This window comes from Equus quagga, chromosome 6 (assembly GCF_021613505.1).
Source record: "Equus quagga isolate Etosha38 chromosome 6, UCLA_HA_Equagga_1.0, whole genome shotgun sequence".
Classification (NCBI taxonomy): Eukaryota; Metazoa; Chordata; class Mammalia; order Perissodactyla; family Equidae; genus Equus; species Equus quagga.
In genome coordinates this window covers 76,809,606-76,833,621 of record NC_060272.1, presented here as the reverse complement: position 1 = coordinate 76,833,621, position 24,016 = coordinate 76,809,606, and positions in this window count along the sequence as shown.

Genomic DNA, 24,016 nt, shown 5'->3' with positions numbered 1-24,016 from the left:
TGTCTCAACATAGCTTGATGAGTGGTGCCATGTCCACGCCCAAGATCTGAACCGGCGAAACCCTCGGCAGCCGCAGCGCAGCGCGCAAGCTTAACCACTCGGCCATGGGGCCAGCCCCAACATCTAAACTTATTAAATGTTCACCATCAAGCCTTTTTGCTGAAATTTGTCCAGTTATGTCTTAGAGAAAGTTTATCCTCCAGGATACTCCCAAAGAAGGGCCTCTGAATACAATATTCCCTCAGCTCTTGCGTGTTTAAAACTTTTTTCTGTAAGCCTTTATCTTAAAAATCTTGAATAGATCATTCTTGGTTCACGTTTTTCTTTCTTTGTATATTTTGGTTCAGTGTTTTTCCTGTATTTCATCAAAATGTTGCTCCCTTGTTGCCTTGCTTTGTATGTTGCTTTTTAGACAGCAGTCTAATCCTCTTGCCATCGACAGTTATTTGATCTTTTTGTCTGGAGGCCCTGAGAGGTTTCCCCTTTATCTGTGAAGTCTAACGGTTTTACTAGTCTTTGTTAATTTCCCCAGGTGTCTGGTTGATCCTTTCAATATGTACATTCAGGTTTTCTTTTGCTTCATGAAAGTTGTCTTGGCTTACGGCGTCTGTGTTAGTGCCGTTGGACAGTTCTCTTCCTCTTCTTCCTCATCCTCCTCTTTCACTAACTCCTTCTCCTTCTTTCTTTTTATTCCTGTTATTCCTTTTCCACTGCCTTCTGTTCCTCCTCCTCTTCTCTCTTTTCTTTTTCCTATTTTTCTCTTTCTCCTTTAGGGGCTCTATTTATACATATGTTTGATCTTTTCTTCCTATCTTCCATTTCAACCATTTTCTTCTTCTCTTTTAATCTCATTTTTATTTTCATGTTTTTACTACATTTCTTTAATGCACCTTACTAAACACTCGTCTGACTCTATTCTCTCTTAGACACTTAGTGATTTAGTCTTCCATTTCTGTATGATTTTGTCTTTTGCTTTCATTTCTTTCCTCCCTTTAAACAAATTTCATTTGATTTCTTCCTGTTTGGGGTCCATTTCCTTCTATTATTTTTAATAAAAGTTTCTCATTCAAGCTGTTTTTCGTATTCCCAATGCTTGTTTGAGAATGTTTCATTCTGTCTGGAGCACTATGTGACAATCGTCTTGTGCTCTTTGATTTTGTCAGGGAGGGATGGTTCATCAAGTTCTTCAAGAATCAAATGCTTTGATTCTTATTTTCTGATTTTGTTTCCCTTATGGTAGCTTTGTATAGGTGAAGACTGCTCTTACATCTATGCATTTTAGGGACAATGTTGTTTGTTTATGGTGTTATCTTTTGCAGTACAACAAACCACCATAAAACTTGCTGGCTTAAAACAAAAAACTTCAGTGATTTATATGTATGTATTGGCTGGGTGGTTCTACAGTTGTCTCTCCGGGGCTCATTCATGCAGTCACATTCAACTGAAAGGCTGGCTGGGGACTGGCCTCAGCCAGGATGGACACCTAGAGCTCTGTTCATGTAGTCGTTCATCCTCATGGCAGTGTTCTAAGAGAGTGACAGTGCAAGCTGCGAGGACTCTCAGGCCCGGGCTCAGACGCCACACAGTGTCACTTCCATTGCATTCTACCAATCAAAGCAAATCATAGGATTAGCCCAGATTCAAGGCAGAGGGCAAATAGAGTGCAAAATAACACTGCAAGGGGCCATGTGCAAATGCGTAAGACTAACCATTGCACTGATCTTTGTGAATGATCTCTACAGAAAATCCCTAATTCCAGAGACCCTCTTCTCTCTACGTAGCAAAGTGGATGTGTAAGAAACGACTGTTTTTAATGGATTTTTTTTGGGGGGGGTGGGCGGTACAGAGAAGGCTTGGGTTGTGTGTTCCTCAGCTTTTACCTTTGAAGATCCTAAATTTCCCCCTCTATTTACTTTTTCCTTAACCATCAAGTCTCCAAAGGGACCTCACTTGTCTTTTTAAGCCTCTTTTCCCCCGGAAGTGATAATTTTATGTGACTGCCGCCTTGGGGCCAATGTACTTTTCAGTCCCTTCCCTGCCGTCGATGCTCTGATGTGCTAGGGCTTTTTTCCTATATCTTCGCTCTGGTGGGGGAGTTTCTCTTTCTCTGCTAGCTTTTAGGTGAATAGGAAACCCTTTCTTCCTCCCTAGATCTCCATAAAGGCTTGTGGTGAGAATTAGAGATCTATTTCTCTGGAAGTCATTGTTTATTCTTCTACATACAGGTAATTTAAATTTTGTAATCTTGTCTGTCTTATGGTAATGCTGACAGCATGGGACTTGTGCTGTTTGTCCTTCTTGGTGAACTGTAGAGTTTACTGAAGGATGCATGGGGAGATTCAGATGTGGATGCCCACCACCACCTCAGTAATCTGGAAGTCTGCTCTTTCTGTGATTCTTTTTTTTTCCTTAATCTTCTCCCCGAAGCTCCCCAATACATAGTTGTATATTCTAGTTGTGAGTGCCTCTGGCTGTGCTGTGTGGGATGCCACCTCAGCACGATCTGACGAGTGGTGCCATGTCTGCACCCAGGATCCGAAACAGTGAAACCCTGGGCAGCCGCAGTGGAGCGCACGAACTTAACCACTCAGCCACGGGGCCAGCCCCTCTATGATTCTGAATGACTTTTTCTGTCTCCTTGCTCTTCATGCTGTAATTCCAGATAATTTTTTCAGATTTGTTCATCAATTCCTTTTCACCTTAAATTGCCATTTCAATTTCAAGGTTACGTTTTCCCTTTGAGGTCCCATCTCATTGGAGGAGTTTAAGGGTCTCCTCTTCCACTTGGTGGTGGGCTTCGGGAGGCAGTGCTGCCTCCAGGGCAAAAGCTACCTTACAAGTTTGCTTGCTGCTTACTGTTCCCATTTCAGCTCACTGTTCTTCGTAATGTTTTTATAAACTTCTCTCCACCCTCACCTTTTTTGATAGCTTTTGATGCTTACTTGTAAACTCAGTAATGCTTTAAAAGGCAGGATGATGTAATTTACCCAGCATCTACTTGTTTCTATCTGGAGGCTCTAAAGTTCCCGTGATTTATTTTTCATTGCTTCTTTTATCCCCGGGCAATTCCACCTTCTCCAGCCTGGCTACATAGAGATATTAAGATGAGCAAAAGGAATCGACTGGGAAAGGTAGAAGCATTTGAAGTAGGAAAAAGGCACAGTCAGTCACAGGTAGACTTTAGCTCTTCATATGACTATTTATATGAGTATTACCCACAACATGAGGGAGTCCAGATGAGGGTTTTGGAATAGAGTTAGAACGTGCACTACACAGATTGTCTCTGAGGGAGCAGCAGCAAAGCTTAATTAATGTTTTGCATCAGGATCCCATTTGAGAACAAGGGAGCATTTTCTTTAGCATGTTCATTTGTTTTCCCAATAAATGAGACTGACGATAAGCACAAAGGCTCATCATCTATTTGTAACTTCTCTTTAATGATGATTGTGCCTTTCTTGTTCTGACCCATAAGGGAAGACGTTTTAAGCTCTTCCTTTGAGCCTCACTAGGTCCTGAGTGACTGTCCTTTGGATTATAGCCACCTTGCTGAGTTACATTGACAAGCTTTCAGCTTCCTAACTGGCTACCTATTTACCTCTGAGTCTTCACATTTCCACATCATAGTCAGAGTAATTTTTCCTTATATAGGGTTGGACTAATGCTTGTTTCCTCTACCCTTGATTTTCAATTTTACTCACTCTGTTGTTGATATAATTTGCCTTTAATACTTAATATTATATTCATTATTTGAACCTTCCAATTTCCCTTCAGGACAGGATGATTAATGTCCTTGTTTTTGTTAGCGCCTACAAACATAGGTTCCTTACCTGCCACACAAGAGGGGCCAAGTGAAAACTGGAACACCAGGCTTACGGCAAGGAAAGTGTTTTTATTTCAGATGACATCAGCTGGGAGATGAGTGAGCCCTCACATTCGTCTCATTTCATCTCATCTCCCCGAAAGAGAGGAGACGAGGGGTTTTAAAGGTTTGTGAGGAATGTGGCTGCTTGTAGATGGCAGGGGAAGTCAGTGGCCTTGCTGGTGGGAGATTTGCCACCAGCCTGTGGTCAGCCTTGGGATGCTGTTTGCAGGGGGGAGGAGGGGATGATATGGAATCCAGGTGGCTGTCCTTGGCTGTTTGTGTCCATGGCGTAAAGTGGATTCTGGAGCCAGGAAGCCAGGGAGCAAGCAGGGAAAGTGCTTTGGTTTTAACCCCAGATATGCTGGGTTTAATGTAGGGGAACCAATATCAGAGCCAGCATCATTTTGAGAGAAAGAGGAATTTAATACTAGTCTCAGTTCATAAGCTGAGATGTAGCACTGTGATTAAAACCTCTGAAAATACTGCTCCAATAGTTGTGCTCATTGCACAACCACACTGGAAAAATTAGAGAAACATCTTGGATGGATTGGAGAAGAGTCCTTTTTATACAAATCTACTTTTCCCTAAAGATCTTTCATGAAGGGTAAATTGGCTAGTTTATATCTTCAGAATAACTGAGATTTGCAGTATCCTTTGTATGATATAGGGGACGAAGGGAAGAATCTCAAAAAATACAAAACAGATTCTGTGTCATAGAGATGATCCCATAAAAGAGACAAACATGGCAACTGAAAATGCAGAATCAGAATTGTCAAGCTGCCCACGATGCATCTTCCTGCATGCAGCCCCCAGGCCGACATTTAGTGAATGCTCCCTGCTTTCTCTCTGCTTTTCTCCAGCTGGAGGAGGACACATTTGTATAGAAATAGCTTCCATGTGAAGGGAGTTGCTTTAATTCACTTTGTACTGGCAGTTCCCTTATTGAGGGTCCTTCTTCAATCTTGGCTTAACATTGAAAAACAAAGAGCAGGGCCATCTGCGCTAGATTCTTTTCCGAAAAACCCAGACGCATCAGTAACCAAGAACGCCAAACAAACATCTCAGTTTCCAAAAGGCAAGATAATGGTCATCAGTAGTGGCTGTATTTCCAAGTTTGAGAGACAGATTCAACTTTTTAGTGACTTAATTTTAGTGGTTGAGTGAGTATATCAGGTCCTGAAGAAATCTGCCCTTATGTTAATTTGGAGGATCCATAATTACTCTCTGCAAATAGGATATTATTTAAAGACCAAATCTTTAAAATACCCAGAATGGCCCCTATGTTTCTACTTTATAAAACCAACGTATTTCTTCTGCAGAGTTCACAACACTCTCAGGCATATTAAATCTTTTTTGGTTTCACTAGTCCTCCCAATATCCCTGGGTGAGAGGGGCAACTTCCTTTTGCAGATGGATTAAGTGAATACATGAAGGAAACTGACCCATGCTTACTTGTACAGTAGGTGATTTGGGTCCAGAATATACATCATTATTTTTAAAATAGGGGTAGCTTTTACCAAAAATTACTAAAGAGTTTTTAAAATCTCTTAGCTCCTGCATTTACAGAAGTGACTGTTGCCAAAATTTGAAAAACATAAAAGAAAGCCCATCATCCAGAGATAATACTGTTTAAAATGTCAGCATATTTTCTTCTGTTCTTTTCTCTTCATTAAAGAACCCCACTTGCTGAAATCTTTTTAAAAAAAGAAATACAGAGGAAAGTGTATATTTATGGTAAACTTTGAAAAGACTTCAAATTCATGCTAAAAATTCCAAAGAATGTAAGTTAGACAAAATGCAATGTGGACATATTAAAGAAGATGTGGATCCAACAGATATTTCCTCAGTTCATGACATTAGTACAGTCAGAAAATACAAACCACACAAGATATTTCAACAGAAGGGATTTAATATGGGGAATTGGTTACTTAGATGTTGGGGGCAGAAAGAGCAAAAACCAAAGACAGTAATTACGCCAGGAAGTGGCTACCACGCCTAGACTGAGGGAGGTAAAAGAGGAGATTATCATCAAAATACAGGAACTTGAAAGAAGAGTCTACAAAGCCGGTGGTCAGAGCTCTGAGGAGGGCACAGCCAGCTACTGCTGCACCTCAGCAACGTGCAGGAAGGGTCTTCAGAGTTGGAGAAGTATATTGCCCACGCTCTCTTGAAAAATCCGCTTGTAGACACAATCCAGTCAACTGAGATATAAAGTGCAGGTAATCAGTATGTCGAACAAACATGAGCTTTGGAATGTAATCATAAAACATTAAATTCTAGAAGTAAAAAAGAAGAGTGATAAAGTGAGTGAAACAGGGGGAAGGAATTCATAAAGATAAAAACATATAGAAAAAGTTATAAAATAAAAAACAGAACTAACACTTTGAGAAGAATTTGGAAATATTTGCTAAAGTCGATGATACACATATGCCAGGACATAGCAATTTAACCCCTAGGTATAGACACTAGAAAAACTCTCCTAATATGCATAAGGAAGCATACCAATGTTGACGCAGCATTGTTTGTAATAGTAAAATCTAGAAACATCCTAAATGACTATCAATAGAAATGGGTAAATAGTAATGCTGTCTTCATATAATGTCTTGTTCAATCTATATGTGTCACTGTGTATAGTGTACATATATATAATGTATACATAACATATGCATTATACACATAGTGTATATATGTATAAATAGAAAAGTTACAAAGAGCTACACTCCCCAAAAGGACCTGGCTCAGAGAGTTCCGTGGATGAATTCTTACAAACCCTTAAGGAACATATAATAATAAAAGCAAACACTTAAGAAAAAGTACCATGTGCTTTATATGAATTCTCAGAATAACACTATGAAATCATATCATCATCATCATCATCGCTATTTTATAGATGCAGACACTGTGGCACAAGATGGTTGATTTGCCCAATGTCACACCACTGGGAAGTGACAGATCTGCCCCCTAAGGGTACGCTCAGTCACTGTGCTGTCCTGTCTCGTCCCTGTGCATCTAAACTATTCCAGCTCAGAGTGAAAGATGAAACCTGTCCAATTACTTTTTATATTTTAAATATCCTAAGAGATAGTAAAACAGTACACAAAAGGGGAACTACAGACCAATCTCAACCATAATGTTAATATTAATACTATTAATGCATAATATTAATATCCTGGTAAAAGATTAGTAAATAGAATTTAGTAGGACATTAAATAAATGGTCGAGCAACTTGAGCAAATAAATGCAACTTGAGCAGATGGAGTTATTCCAAGAAGATAATGATTATTCATTGTTAGGAAATCTATTTAAAAATCTTATCATGTGAATAAGTCAAAGAAGTAAAACATAAATGATATCGCTTACTTAATAATTTTTCAAATATAGGCAAGCATTCTAAACAACTTAATATGGAAAGTATGCGGGATAAAAGCAAAAACCTGTGCCCCTCCCCCTTCCTATTTCCAATTCCTTCCCTCTCCCCAGAGGGAACCCCTTTGGGAAATATCTTTCCAGACTTTTTTTTGAATTTACATAGAAACACATTTGAAATTTATTGTGATTAGCTTTGTGGCAAAATAAATGCTAAATTTCCTATGTTCTGGGAGTGTTTGAAAAAAATGTATTTTGGGGGATGGGGTAGCAGTGAGTTCTCTATCTATCTGACAAAAATTTTTTAATGTGTTATTCAGGTCATCTTAGAGCCTTATTTAGCTGAAAAGTAAACAAAATCGATGCTATTATGTACATAAAGCTTACTGTTCTATATTCTCAGAGGATTGTAAATTTTCATCAGTAGAACCCAACTTAATATTGTCTTGCCTTGAATTCAGTTTAGTTTGAAACTGATTTCCTTTTGTGAGCATTTGCATTTTGTTTTAATGATTTTATTATTTTATAAAAACAATACATGCTTTTACTATTTTTTAAATATCGGAAATTACAAAGATGTGAGTCAAAATTTACTCTCAATCCTACTTCCCATCATCAATATGGGATATACATAATTTCAAATAGGGCTCTCTAACACATTGTTAGGTAGGTAGATTGAAAAATATCTTGGATAGAAGAAAGAAACAGTTTTTATACAAATAAGATCATATGACACATACTTAAAAAAAAAACTATTTAAATTTTTACTTAATAGGGAGAAAACAACCAAAGTGAAACTAATAAAAATACTGAAACTCAGATAAATATTTCTTGACCACAGGAACCATTAGTTTCTAAATAATTTCTTTAAGAAGAAGGTAAGGGCAGGAAAAAATAATAAAAGGCAACAGTTTTTATACGTATTTTTGGCTGCCTGCTTTAATTTTAAACATGGTTATTAACTTCCTGTTGTGAACAGTGATAGAAAGCTAGTAACTCTCAGCTCATTTCTCTCATTTTCCATCTTTCTGTTCCAAATAATTATGTCATATTGTTATTTTTTTGTTGATATGATTTACATCACTTACTTTTCTAGAACAACATTTCCACAGTTATTTAGTTGTAATTCCATAATCTTTTGGACTTCACCAGTCTTTGGTGGGGTGCACTCTGCTTTGATCCCTCTATTGGTTGGTTGGATTTCATCTCCAGAATTTTCTTCCAGAAGACTCTGTAAGTGCTGTATTGTCTAGTTCTTACATCCTAATTGCCTTCTTTTTCTTTAAACTGTCTGCTATTACTGCTTCCATATGATTTTCCAATTCTCAAAAATGAAATCTCTCACATCCCATTTTCTCCCACAGCCTCCCTCTTGAAGCATCTGCCCTTTTGCACCAATCTAGATCAATTTCCATATCCACTAACAACTGTCATCCTAGGACTTTTTCCTTTATTATTCTGGGCAGCATCTATGATTTCCTAAATCCCATGTCTTCCTCTTTTTTCATTTAGTCCCTTGTTTTTCTGGAGCACATCCTGAAAAACTCTAGTCACTTACTTCCTAACAAAGAATGTATAGGACATAAATTTGCAAATCTGAAAATAGCATTATTTTATCCTCATTCATACTTAAAGGTTTGGTTGGGTATAAATTTTAGGTTAAAAATAATTTGCCTCAGGGGCCAGCCTCGTGGTGCAGTGGTTAAGTTTGCATGTTCTGCTTCAGCAGCCCGGGGTTCACCAGTTTGGAACCCGGGTGTGGACCTATGTGCCGCTTATCAAGCCATGCTGTGGCAGGCATCCCACACATAAAGTAGAGGAAGATGGGCACGGATGTTAGCTCAGGGCCAGGCTTCCTCAGCAAAAAAGAGGAGGCTTGGCGGCAGATGTTAGCTCAGGACCAATCTTCCTCAAAAAAAGAAATTTGCTTCAGAAACTTGAAGGCATCATTCCTTTGTTTTCCAGCATGATGTTAATGAAGAGGAAAGTTATCTCTGCTGGTTGGAGTCTCATTTCTTTCAGAGTATTTGTTTCTTTCTTTGTGGGAGCCTGTAGCTTCTTCCCTTGTTTTCTTGATATTCTAAAATTTCACAATATTTTGTCTGGATGTGGGTTTTTTTTGTAATTCTCTGTGTTGGGCACAATTAAAAGTGGTCCTTTTAATTAGAAAATCTTTGAACACAACTCTGGAAATATTTCTGTTTCATTTTTTGAAAAGTATTTTCTACCTATTAATTTTCTTAGTTTTCTCTTCCTGGAATTCTTATTAGTAATCAGATTAATTTTCTAATTTTTATCCTTTCTGTCTTATTTCCCTAAATGCCTGGCTTCTGGAGGTGCTGTGCATCCAGTAGGCAGATATGTCTGTATGTGCACTGGGGTCTGGAGGTGCTGTGCATCCAGTAGGCAGATATGTCTGTATGTGCACTGGGGTCTGGAGGTGCTGTGCATCCAGTAGGCAGATATGTCTGTATGGGCACTGGGTCTGTGTCTGGGTTTGTATCTGTGCTTGTGCATGTGCACGCACATGTACGTGTCTCTGCATGTGTGCCTGTGTGCGCACGTGCTCTGTACGTGTGAACTTGTGTGCATGCCCATGTTTGTGGAGCCTATTCAGGGTTGCACTAACTCCCCTGTTTGCAGTTCTTCTTCCATCCTGCCCTCCCTTATGCTCATGTTTCAGAACTCTGAGCCTTTCCTCGGTTCTGGTGGGCTGACAAGCTCTGACTTTGACCTTTTGTTTTTCTTTCTTTTTTCTTTTTTTGGTGATGAAGATTGGCCTTCAGCTAACATCTGTAGCCAATTTTCCTCCATTTTGTATGTGGGATGCTGTCACAGCTTGCTGTGGTATGTAGGTCTGCGCCTGGGATCTGAACCCACAAACCTAGGGCTGCTGAAGTGGAGTGTGTGTGAACTTAACCACTATGCCACTAGGCCAGCCCTTGTCCTCGACCTTGTCCCTTCTATGCTCTACTGGAGGCCGAAGCTTCTTCCAGCCTGCAGAGCCTTATCCATGGAGTAAAATATAGTGTTCAGACATAGACATAGATCTTTATGGGAATCAGTATAGAACACAGATCCACATCACAGCTGGCATTTCCAGTGAGTGCGGAAGAAATGGCTGCTTCAATAAATGGTGTGGGCTTGCCATTTAGAAAACAATAAACCTGGACCTCTGCCTCCTTCTAGAAAATAAAATAAATTCCAGATGGGACAAAGATTCAAGTGTGGATGAGGAAAAGACAAAAATACTAAAATAAATGGATCATTTAAAAGAGAATACAGTAATCTTGAGATGAAGAATGCTTTTTAAAAATGTCATGAAATGCAGAAAGCATAAGGGCAAAGAATATAAACAATCTGACAACCTGAACGTGAAGCCCCTTGGGGTTGGTTGTTTCTGCTTTCCAGGATGCTCTCGCTCTTTGGACGCCAGCTGCCTTGTGATTGCCCTGTGTGGGCTAGCTCCTTCAACCCACGCTCCTCCTACCGCCTGTCCACACATGCTGGGTTGCTGACTGAGTCTTGGCCATCAGACTCTGTCCCAGAAGTGTGAATCTGGAGCTGGGGGACATAGTGACTGAAAGCAGTGGCAGTGCCCTGAGGAGACCGTCTAGTGCCTGGACCTGGAACACCAAGGGCTTGCCCTTCTCAAGCTCTCCTGTTCTGTTTGCCTTTGGTTATCTGCAGGCCCATGTCCTTTGATGAATTCTATTTCTGTTTACTTAGCCATAGTCAGCATTTATTGCTTGCACTCAAAGAACTCTGATGAATAGAGACCTGGATGGGGAAAAACGTTTCCCACCTCCCTCTTGCCCCCTCACCCCATAAACATTCTAACTGAGTTGAAAGAAAAATATCAAAGTGGGAAAATATCTACAGAAAGAATAAATGATCAATTAGAGAAAATAGACAAAGAATGTTAATGGCCAATTCAGAAAAGGAAAATACTACCAATAAACCTATGAAAAGATGTTTAATCTTTCTAATAAGCAAATGCTTGATTTTGAAAATCAAGTATTAACACCCGTTAGAATTGCCAGGTGGCAGAGTAAGCCACAGGCTGCATCTTCCAAGGAGGCACAGTGGTCGCCTCTCAGAGCAATCTTTTCTCAAGGGGAAATCTCTGTTCCCTTTACACTTGCTGGGTGTTGGGCTTTGTTTTCCAACTCCTTAGAGTTAGGCACTCCTGTCCCCTCCTGCTTTCCTCGTCTCTAAGCTGTGATGCTCTACACTGAGGAGACCTGAGAGGCCCTGGCCACGTAGGGAATGCCATGGAGCCAGGTCACCCCCAGGATCAGTGGGATCCGCTCACGGCCCACAGCCAGGGCCACCCTCAGGTCCCTCCACTCACCTCCCTCAGTCTCAGCCTCCTGCCACATGGGCCCACCCATGTTCTCGAACTGCACCCTCCACCTGGCGCTGCTGTCGCCTTGTTCTATTTTTGGAGCTTTACAATGAGTGTCCACCTCTGAAACAACTGGTGGCACTGCCAAGCATGCCCTGGGTAAGGCAGGAGTGGGAGCTCTGTGAATGGAGACGCAAGTCTGGGACTGGAGGGAAGGAAAGGAGAAGAGGGAAGGAACATGAGGAAAGGATTGGAAAGGGAGCCCCAGTGCAATGCAGCTATCAGGTGGTTGGGGTGCAAGAGAAGGTTACCTGTGCAGGTGACGGTGTGCATCCATGAACACGCTTACACACGCAGGGAGGAGGCTGAGGACGTGCGTCGCTCGGCAGGGCATCCAAAGGAGCGCCCGGCGCCGAGTGGCCTGCGCATCTCGAGGATGCCAGTGTGGGACTGCGCTGAGGAGCTCCCGGGAGAGGCAGCAGCTGCAGGGAGGCATGGGCTCAAGGGCGCAGGGGTGGCGGGGCAGCGGGGAAGGGCTGTGCCCTTTGCCCTAACTTCTGCCATTGCTCTCTCTCCCTCCCTTGCTGCCTGTTCCCTCTCTGCTCCGTTGATCCTGCCTGTCCTCCCTGCCTCTCCAGGCTCAGGCAGTTAGATCAGTGAGTGCACAGGAGGGAGTGGTGCCCAGCGCAGACACATGCTGGGCCAGGCCTGGCTGCCTCCTAAGCATGAGGGCTGTTCCGGAAAGGCTGGGGGAGCCAGCTGCCCTCCGTTGCTGAGCAGGGGGCCAGGTGCAGGTGGGCAGGTGTGGTGACCCAGACTCAGTGGCTGGATTCTACCATTTATTCCTACATTTGCTGCGTGCTCTGTAATCTGAGAGGGCATTTGCAAGGTATATTTGGTAGACTTCTTTTTCACAGTTCGGTCATAAGGAAATAGTGTGTCATACCACAGCCCTTTGGGAGGACAAAAATGGTTCCAGCCCAGCGAACACTCACACAAAATGCTGCTCAGCATCACTGAAGCGTCGTGCCGTGATTCTCCTGCCCCCTGTGGCTGAGGCCCCGCCGCCCCGGGGTCCTCTCCCACCCCGGGAGGGCCTGGGGACACCGGCTGCCCTCCCACCAGGGACGCTGCGTGCTGCAGGGGCCTGAGTGCTCTCCTGTTCCTCGGCCAGTATGCAACCTCATGCTTTTCCGTTGTTCCATAATTCAGGAACAGCCTCGGTCCAAACCTTCATCTCTCTTTGCCACTCGTCTTAAAATTCAGAGCAAAAACGTAGAAAATAGTGAGAAAAAATGTTTAAAATTAAGGTTATGTTAGAATTAATGTTTCTAAAATATTTTTAGCCCGTAGAGGTGATGAAGCGGACAGCAAACCAAATATTAAATGTTAACGTCTCAAAACACTGCCTGGCTTATGGCCATGTGAGTAACCCGCCGCCATCTGGGGTGCCAGCCTACCCCCAGCGTGCTTTTTGGCCCTGATTTTGCCTCCACTCCCTTTGTGGGGGCCAGTGGGATGAAGAGAATGGGCAGTGAGTCTTTACATCTTTATATTTATATTTTTCATACCATATCTATTGTTCCCATTAAGCTTGCTCCATTAGGGAAAGATGTTAGGAACTTTTTTTTTCCAAGTAAAATTGTGTCTTTTGAACACTCGCCTTCAGCAGTGCTGTTTCTGTCTCTCAGCAGCAGAAATAACAGAATCGACAACACCTCTCTCTCTGAACGTGTAAACAGAAATAAGTTTTCATCTTAATCAAGAAAGTTTCCAACAATTTAAGAAAAAGTGTAGTCTATCAATCATAAGGCATAAAGTCTGTCATCCATAATAAGACAATTTTAAAAATGATTCTCACGTGCGAGAGCACAAACCAGCTGTGCCTTCATTCCCATGCGGTTGAAACTCTGCCACCCCCAGGGTAGACCCCACCATGTTTCTTCTGCTGGCGTCCCTGGCCCCTCAGCTCTGAGCTGAGGAACTCCTACATGTGGCTTCTCTGGTGGTGTCCTGTTAGGAGGACTGGGGAGGGGCAGGGAGCAACAGGAGCAGAGGAGATCCGGCTTCTCCAAGGACCCCTGGATCCCATCTAGCATCCTCCAACCAGTAGACAACATATATTCTCTCTTATACCAGAAGGAATCTGCTTTTCCCAGCTTCTCGGCTACGTGGAGAGGGAGGATGTCTCAAAACATGGGAGGGGTGAAATCGTGTGTGCACCAGTAATGCTCTACCACCTTTTTTGAGTTGGGAAGACAGCACCTGCTTTATGGGTAGACAGTCATGCTGTGTAAGCAGCACAAGCTACAGGACACCCTAAGATGCAACTAGCCCAGATTCAGAATAGGATGATAATTACAGTGTATATGGCAGTTTAAGAAGTTAATTAGCCTCAAAGAGTAAGTGGGTCTTGGAGTGACGTCAGCATCATGGTGGAGTGAGCTTGCCTGGGACTCTCTCCCCTCCAACATACAACAAAGAGGAGCAACCATATTCCAACAGCAAATACCCTAACAGCACAAAAATCCTCAGAGAGATACGCAGCCACATGATGGAGGGCAGAGAGGCTGGAGCCCTGCTCAGAGGAGCTAGGAGCTGGACTGGGTAAGAGAGAACTTCACTCCCTCCCCAGAGACTGAGATCACTGCCCTGGGAAGCTCCATGAAGGAAGGAGTAGGGGAGGGGTTGCACATGTGGAGGATCACACAGTACTCCCTAGCGCCCTTGTAGCCCGGAGTGAAGCCCTCTAGTGGGGCAAAAGCTTTCACGCAGGGTGACCTCATCAAGCCAAGACCCCAGGGGACCAGATAGCAAGAGCTGATTGGGAAACTGGGGACTGCAGGCAAGAGAAAGCACCCCACCCCAACCCCTGCTGGGCCACCTCTGCTGAAGGCAGAGGGCTCAGAATACAGGGCTCTCGACCCCTATCTAGTGGTGATTGGCTGTGACTCCAACCGAATAATATCAGAATGGGAAAGACCCGTCCTTCCAGCATCAGGCAATTCCTCAAATCTCCAGACCAGAAAGAAAACGACGAGCACCCAGAATTCAGTCCTGAGGATGCATAAATAAGTAAACTAAACAACAATGAATTCAAAATAGCTATCATCAAAAAGTCAATGAGATAAAAGAGAATACAGAGAAACAGTTTAACAAGTTCAGGAGCTACTTCACAAAAGAGATTGAAACTATAAAGAAGAATCAATCAGAAATACTAGAGATGAAAGACACAATGGAAGAGATAAAGCAAAATAAGGACTCCCTGATCACTCTTGTGGACACCATAGAGAAGTGAATCAGCATAATCAAAGATAGACATGTTGAATTGCTCCAGACAGAGGAAGAGAGAGAACTGAGACTAAAATGAAGAAAGTCCCTGAGAAATATCCAACTCAATCAGGAAATGCAACATAAGAATTATAAGTATTCCAGAAGGTGAAGAGAAGGAGAATGGAGCAGAAAGTGTGCTCAAAGAAATAATAGCAGAGAACTTCCCAAATCTAGGGAATGAGAGGGAAATGTGCATGGAGGAAGCTTCCAGATCTCCTAGATTTGTCAATTTAAAAAGACCTATTGCAAGGCATAAAGTAGTAAAAACGGCAAAAATGAATGACAAAGAAAGAATACTCAGGGCAGCAAGGCAGAAGAAAATAACCTACGAAGGAACCACTATCAGACTTTCAGTGGATTTCTCTGCAGAAACCTTACAAGCTAGGAGACAATGGAATGACATATTCAAAACTTTAAAAGATAAAAATCTTCAGCCAAGAATACTCTATCCAGCAAAAATATCCTTCAGATATGAGGCAGAAATTAAATCTTTCCCAGACAAACAAAAGCTAAGAGACTTCATAGCCACGAGACCCCCCCCCCCGACAAGAAATCCTCAAGAAGGCCCTCATATCTGAAAAAAGAAAAAAAGGGAGAAAGGGGTCACAAAACATAGAGTAAGGAGACAAATAGATAGACAGAATCAGAATAGGATAGCAAATATTCAACTATAGCATTAGGCTAAAGGGAAGGAAAACACCAAAAACAAAGATAATCTTGTCACTTTAACCACAAACTCACAACACAAGTTGGAATAAGATATGAGAACAATAACTTAGGAGGGGAGGAGGAAAGGGACTGAATCAGCTTAGGCTAAGGAAATAAGAGGCCAGCAGAAAATGGACTATGTTATGCACAAGATTCTGAATACAAACTTCAGGGTAGCCACTAAACTAAAAAGCAGAACAGAGACACAAAAAATAAATAAGGAAAAAACAAACACAGCATAAAAAACTGCATAAGTCAATGGGTAGACCAAAACACACAGGATGAGAAACAAAGGTAATGCAGGAAAACCAGAAAACGAGTGATATAATGACAGCATTAAGCCCTCATACATCAATAATCACCCTCAATGTAAACAGATAGAACTCTCCAATAAAAAGACACAGAGCGGCAAGATGGATTAAAGAACAAGATCCAACAATCTGTTGCCTCCAGGAAACACATCATCTCCAATGACAAATACAGGCTCAGAGTGAAGAGGTGGAAAACTATACTGCAAGTTAATGGCAATGAAAAGAAAGCAGGTGTTGTAATACTTATATCAGACAAAGTAGACTTCAAGATAAGACAAGTAAAGAGAGACAAAGAGGGGCAGTATACAATGATCAAAGCAACACTCCATCAAGAAGAAATAATGCTTATAAATATCTATGTGCCCAACACAGGAGCACCAAAGTTCATAAAACAACTATTAACAAATCTAAAAGAAGATATTAAAAATAATACAATAATAGTATGGGACCTCAACACCCCACTCACATCATTGGACAGATCATCTAGACAGAAAATCAACAAGGAAACAGTGGAATTAAGTGAAAAGCTAAAACAGTTGGACTAATAGACATGTATAGAAGACTCCATCCAAAAACAGCAGAATACATATTCTTCTCAAGTGCACATGGAACATTCTTAAGGATAGACCATATGTTGGGAAACAAGGCAAGCCTCAGTAAACTTTAAAAAATTGAAATAATAACAAGCATCTTCTCTGATCATAATGCTATAAAGCTAGAAATTAATTACAAGGAAAAAGCTGAGAAAGGGACAAAGATGTGGAGACTAAACAATATGCTGTTGAACAAGCAATGCATCATTGAAGAAACTAAAGAAGAAATAAAAAAAATATCTGGAAACAAATGAAAATGATAGCATGCCATACCAACTCATATGGGATACAGCAAAACCTGTATTAAGAGGAGAATTCATCGCAATACAGGCACACCTTAACAAACAAGAAAAATCCCAAATAAGCAATCTCAAATTACATCTAACTGAATTAGAAAAAGAAGAACAAACAAAGCCCAAAGTCAGCAGAAGGAGAGAAATAATAAAAATCAGAGCAGAAATAAATGCTATTGAAACAAAAAAGGCAGCAGGAAGGGTCAATGAAAGAAAGAGCTGGTTCTTTGAGAAGATAAATAAAATTGAGAACCCCCTAGCCAGACTTACAAAGAAAAAAAGAGAGAAAGCTCAAATAAACAAAATCAGAAATGAAAGAGGAGAAATAACAACAGACTCCACAGAAATACAACGGATTATAAGAGAATACTATGAAAAACTGTATGCCAGCAAAATAGATAACCTAGAGGGAATGGATAAATTCTTAGACTCTTACAACCTCCCAAAGCTGAGCCAAGAAGAAACAATCTGAACAGACCAATCACCAGGAAAGAGATCGAAACAGCAATCAAAAGCATCCCAAAGAATAAAATCTCAGGACCAGATGGCTTTCCTGGGGAATTCTACCAAACTTTCGGAGAGGATTTAATACCTATCCTTTCCAAGCTATTCCAAAAAATTAGGGAGGATGGAACACTTCCTAACACATTCTATGAGGCCGACATCACTCTGATGCCAAAACCTGACAAGGACAGCACAAAAAAGGAGAACTACAGGCTAATATCGCTGATGAACATAGATGCAAAAATTCTCAACCAAATTTTGGCAACCTGAATTCAGCAATACATCAAAAAGATCATACATCATGATCAAGTGGGATTCATACCAGGGACACAGGCATGGTTCAACATCCGCAAATCAATCAACGTGATACACCACATCAACAAACTGAGGAATAAAAACCACATGAGCATCTCAGTAGATGCAGAGAAAGCATTTGACAAGATCCAACAGCCATTTATGATAGAAACTCTTAACAAAATGGGGATAGAAGGAAATTACCTCCAAATAATAAAGGCCATATATGACAAACCCACAGCCAACATCATACTCAATGGGCAAAAACTGAGCATCATCCTCCTGAGAACAGGAACAAGACAAGGATGCCCACTCTCACCACTCGTATTCAACATAGTTCTGGAGGTTTTGGCCAGAGCAATTAGGCAAGAGAAAGGAACAAAAGGAATCCAAACAGGGAGTGAAGAATTGAAACTCTCCCTGTTTGCAGACGACATGATCTTATATATAAAAGCCCAAAAAATCCATTGGAAAACTAATAGAAATAATTAATAACTACAGTAAAGTTGCAGGGTACAGAGTCAACTTACAAAAATCAATTGCTTTTCTATACTCCAATAATGAACTTACAGAAAGAGACTCAAAAATATAATTCTATTTGCAATCGCAACTAAAAAAATAAAGTACCTAGGAATAAATTTAACCAAGGAGGTGAAGGACTTATACAAAGAAAACTATAAGACACTGCTGAGAGAAGTTGATAATGACTTAAAGAGACGGAAAGAGATTCCTTGCTCATGGATTGGAAGAATAAACATAATTAAAATGTCCATACTACCCAAAGCAATCTACAGATTCAATGCAATCCCTATCAGAATCCCAATGACATTCTTCACGGAAATAGAGCAAAGAATCCTAAAATTCATATGGGGCAGTCAAAGACCCTGAATTGCTAAGGCAATGCTGAGAAAAAAGAACAAAGGTGGAGGTATCACAATCCCTGACTTCAAAATGTACTGCAAAGCCATAGTGACCAAAATGGCATGGTACCGGTACAAAAACAGGCACACAGATCAATGGAACAGAACTGAAAGCCCAGAAATAAAACCACACATCTATGGTCAGATAATCTTCGACAAAAGTGCCAAGAATATACAATGGAGAAAAGATAGTCTCCTCAATAAATGGTGTTGGGAAAACTGGACAGCCACATGCAAAAGAACGAAGGTAGACCACTATCTCACACCATACACAAAAATAAACTCAAAATGGATCAAAGACTTGAAGATACGTCCTGAAACTATAAAACGCCTGGAAGATAATATTGGTAGTACACTCTTTGACATCAAACCAAAAAGGATCTTTTCAAATACCATGTCCTCTCAGACAAGGGAAACAAAAGAAAAAATAAACAAGCGAGAATTCGTCAGACTAAAGAGCTTCTGCAACGCAAAAGAAACTAGGATCAAAACAAAGAGACAACCCACCAATTGGGAGAGAATACTTGCAAATCATACATCTGACAAGGGGTTAATCTCCATAATATATAGGGAATTCACACAAATGAACAATAAAAAAGCAAACAACCCAAATCAAAAAGTGGGCAGAGGAGATGAACAGACATTTTTCCAAAGAAGATATACAGATGGCCAATAAACACATGGAAAGATGTTGAACATCACTAATCATCAGGGAAATGCAAATCAAAACTACGCTAAGATACCACCTTATGCCTGTTAAAATGGCCATAATCACTAAGACTAAAAATAACAAATGTTGGAGAGGGTGTGGAGAGAAGGGAACCCTCACACACTGCTGGTGTGAAGGCAAACTGGTGCAGCCACTGTTGAAAACAGTATGGAGATTCCTCAAAAAACTAAAAATAGAACTACCATATGATCCAACTATCCCACTACTGGGTATCTACCCAAACAATTTGAAATCAACAATCCAAAATAACATATGCACCGCATGTTCATTGCAGCACTATTCACTATAGCCAAGACATGGAAGCAACCCAAGTGCCCATCGACCAATGATTGGATAAAGAAGATGTGGTATATATATAAAATGGAATACTACTCAGCCAGAAAAAAAGACAAATTCATCCCATTTGCAATAACATGGAAGGACCTGGAGGGAATTATGCTAAGTGAAATAAGCCAGACTGAGAAAGAAAATCACCAGATGATTTCACTCATATGTGGAATATAAACAAGTACTGGGACAAAGAAAACACTTCAGTAGTTACCAGGGGAGGAGGGGTGGGGGATACTGGGGGTGAAGGGGAGCACTTATGTGGTGACAGTCAAAAATATTGTGCAACTGAAATCTCACATTGATGTAAAGTATTATGAACTCAATAATAAAAAAGATAAGTGGGTCTTACTATTTTACTCACAGAGGCAAAGCACTCTCATATTTCTGTGCCTTTTCTTCCACTCTATATTCAGCACTCAGCAATGAATAAATCAGTGTAGGACTCAACAGTTTGTAAAACAGCACTTGTGTTAATGTCTCCCTTGTTTCCAGGTAAGATTTAATCTTCGTGGTAGAGACACAGGTTTCATCTTCACTGAAAAGTGAAGACTTGGAGGCAGCTCCCCATCCCAAGGGTTCCCTGGGCCTCTTTCTCACTCAGGGCTAAAGCAGATGCTCCCTCCTCTCAGTTCCCAGCCCTGCCCCCCACCTCGGCCCTCCTCTGAACTGCAGGTCCAAATGCTCCATCATCAGCACTCTCCCTTCCTGCTTCCTGGAGGGCCTGGGTGGAGGGACGGGAGCTGTGGGCAGGGCTCAGCCTGCGAGTCTGGTTACGAACTCAGATTCTTAGCCTCCGCTCCAGACACACTGAATCCATCACTGGGGGTGAGATGGGAGGAACTTGGCTTAGGAATCTACATTTTTAATAAGCTCCTCAAAGGTGACTCCTGTGATAGAACCACAGGGAATTTTACCTTGGAGTGCCTGCTCCTCGAGAGGGGAGATGACCCACTGAGATAGGGAAAGAAAATATTAGATCATCTTTTTATTACTTTTTTAATTTTAATATTCCATTTATGGAATTCACAAATTCAAAATCCTGGTTCTTCCTTAAAATTTTTAATGGCATTATTGAGGCATAAATTACATGTGATAAAATTTACTCAATTTAAGTGTACAATTCAATGATCTTTAGTGAATTTATAGAGTTGTGCAACCATCAGCATAATCCAGTTTTAGAATATTTTCCTCACCCCAAAAAAGATCCACATGCCCGTTTTCAGTCAATCTCCATTTCCACCCTGAATCCCAAAGCAGCCTAAGCTGCCTTTTGTCTCTATAGATTTTTCTTTTCTGAAAATTTCATATAAATGGAATCATACAATGTGTAATCTTTTGCATCTGGTTTCTTTTACTTAGCATTATGTTGGTGAGGTTCATCCATGTCTTGCATGTATGAATAGTCAGTTCCTTTTCATTGCTCAATAGTATTCCGCATATGGACATACCACATTTATTTATACATTCACCAATTGATGGACATTTGGGATATTTCCAATTTGGGGCTATTATGAATAATGCTAGTATAAACATTTGTGTACAAGTTTTTGTGTGGATAGATGTTTTGATTTTTCTTGGTAGATTCCTAGGAGTAAAATTGCTGGGTTGTAAGATAAGTTTATATTTAACTTTTTTTTTCCTGAGGAAGATTAGCCCTGAGCTGAAATCCATGCCAGTCTTCCTCTATTTTATATATGGATTGCTGCCACAGCATCACTGATGAGTGGTGTAGGTCCACGGCCAGGATCCCAACCCATGAACCCAGGCTGCCAAAATGGAGTGCACCAAACTTAACCACTAGGCCATGGGGCTGGCCCCTGTTTAACTTTTTAAGAAACTGCTAAAACGTTTTCCAAAATGATTGTACCATTTTGCATTTTCACCAGCGATGTATGAGGATTCCAATTTCTCCACATCCTCACCAACACTTGTTATTGTCTGTCTTTTTTATTACAGTCATTGTGGTTTTAATTTGCATTTCCCTAATGACTAATAATGTTGAGAATCTTTTAAAGTGCTTTTGAGCCGTTTGTATATCTTCTTTGGTAAAATGTCTATTCAAACCTATTGCCTATTTTTAAGTTGGGTTGTTCGTCTTATTGAGCTATTCTGGATATAAATCCTTTACCAGATATATGATATGCAAATATTTTGTCTTAGTGAATTGTATCTTCGTTTTCATAATGGTGTTTTTTTTAAAGTGCAAACATTTCTTTTTATCTTGATGACATCCAATTTGTCATTTTCTCTTCATGGATTATGTTTTTGGTATCCTATCTGAGAATTCTTTGTCTAATCCAAAGTCACAGCAATTTTCTTTGTTTTCTTCTAGAAGTTTTACAGTTGTAATATTTAGGTCTATGATCTATTTTGAGTTAATTTTTGTATATGGTAAGATGTAAGGTCTAAATTCACCTTTTTGCATGTGGGTATACAATTGTTCCAGCATCATTTGTTGAAAAGTATTTTTTTTAAATGTATGAAGTAAAAAAGAAATGGACCTTATTCATAACTACCATATAGATTTATTGCAGTGTCCTCACTTAGCTCGTACGTCAGTTGCATGTCATGTAGTCATGTAGGTACTCAGTGTGTCCTCAGTTCCATGACAGGGAGGAGTGACCACTCATGCCTATCCCCTTGTTCCCTTAAGGCATATTGTGATATAGTGCAGTTAATGTGTACCTGGTTTATGTGGGTGTACTGATTATGTTGTCTAATTTTAGCCAAAAAAAAAAACCGTCGTGAGGTTAACAAGAGGCTTTAAAAACTGGGTGAGAATCAGGAACCACAGCAGTTGCCTGTAAGTGGTGATGGTGGAAGAAAATTGCCAGTGTTTCTACGAACTCTGCATCAATCGCCCAGTTCACATCATTCTGTCTTTCCCACTGGACACTCATGCTTTCCTTTGTGTTCCTTTGTGTCTCCTCTTTCCTCAGGGCAGAGAGGGGAGGGAACTCCTCTAGGTTTTCCTGAGAGGAAGCCAGGGAGGGTACAATGGGTCAAGACTGCCTTTCAGGCTGTGACTGCAAATGGGAGGGAGGAAAGATGGAGTGGGATGGCAGCTTCTTTTCCAAGTCTGTTTTCCAGAATTGTTTCCCAGAGGCCCGCCTTCCTAAAAGTATGGCTGACAGAGATGCTCAATCTACTCTCTCCTCAGCTGGTCGCTGGGGCTTGATGTCCTGAAATGAGTGCTCTAGTCATACAGAGTTGCCTTCACTGCTCTCCTGTCTCTTCCATCATGAGAAGAACACCATGCTTGAAATGGACCCAGGTTAGAGATGCATCCCATTCTTGTGCACACGTGTGTGTGTACGTGTATGATAATACATCACACATACTCATTTCTCCTCACCTGAATGCTTGCTTTTCTCTTGGTCTCATACACCTAGGCCATTTGTCATGCTGTGGGGTTCTTTCTGTCTGAACCCAGATGGAGCAAACCTGACTCTCAGGGCACCAGGTGGCAGCACTGTGACCACAGTTGGCAGCCCAAGCACTGGGGGGCCCATCCTGGCTGGATCCACCAAATAAAAGGCTGCTCTGCTTTCTGCTTATGCAAAACATAGAAAGTTGGATTGAATCTAGGACAGTTTTCTGAGAATGAGGTGTAGACCATGCATATCATAGTCACCCAGAACGCTTATAAAAAGGCAGATACCTTTGGGCCCATGTATGACTTACTGAATCAGGGGGGCGGGGGGCGAGGATCTGCGGTTCAATAAGTGGCCCTGTTTCATAACTGGTTGTCTTGTATTCTAAAGCTTGACATCTACTGGTCCAAGGGGTGCCAAAGAAGGACGTGTGGGCCTGTCCACAGTGTACTGCTGCTGCGAGTGCGAGTGTGGCACTGGATACTTTATACCACAGGGACTGTATTATTTTTGTAATCATTGAATTTCAGAGTTTAAAGGGACCCACCTATTCATCTATTTAGGGGAAAAATAAGGCCAAAAGACATATAACGACTTGGCCAAGAAACCAATTTTTCTGTATTCCACTGTGTGTCCTTAATGGCATTTCCATACAAGCTGCAAACGGGACAACGAAACTTTCACCCAGAGACAGAATGTAATTCAGAGAAAGAAGAGCTAAAGGAAAACAGATGGGGAAAAAAAAAAGTTATATATTAGTTATCCTTCAAAGTCATCTGAACGTCGAAGATCAACTTCCTCTGGTGAAAGAGAATGTCCTCATATAAATAAAAAACGTTCCTAAAAATGAATCTGTGAAACGTGGTTTATTTGGCATTGTAACAGCACTTGTGTAATCTGATCTTAGAAATCACATATTTAAAAGCTTTTATAATTGTCTGAAATTTCCTCTTGATATTGTAAAATTTATCTTGTAGGTAGAAGGATGAAGAGATTTGTATTAATTAGTAATATTTCGGCTGTGAGCTCTACAAACCTCACTAGTGTTAG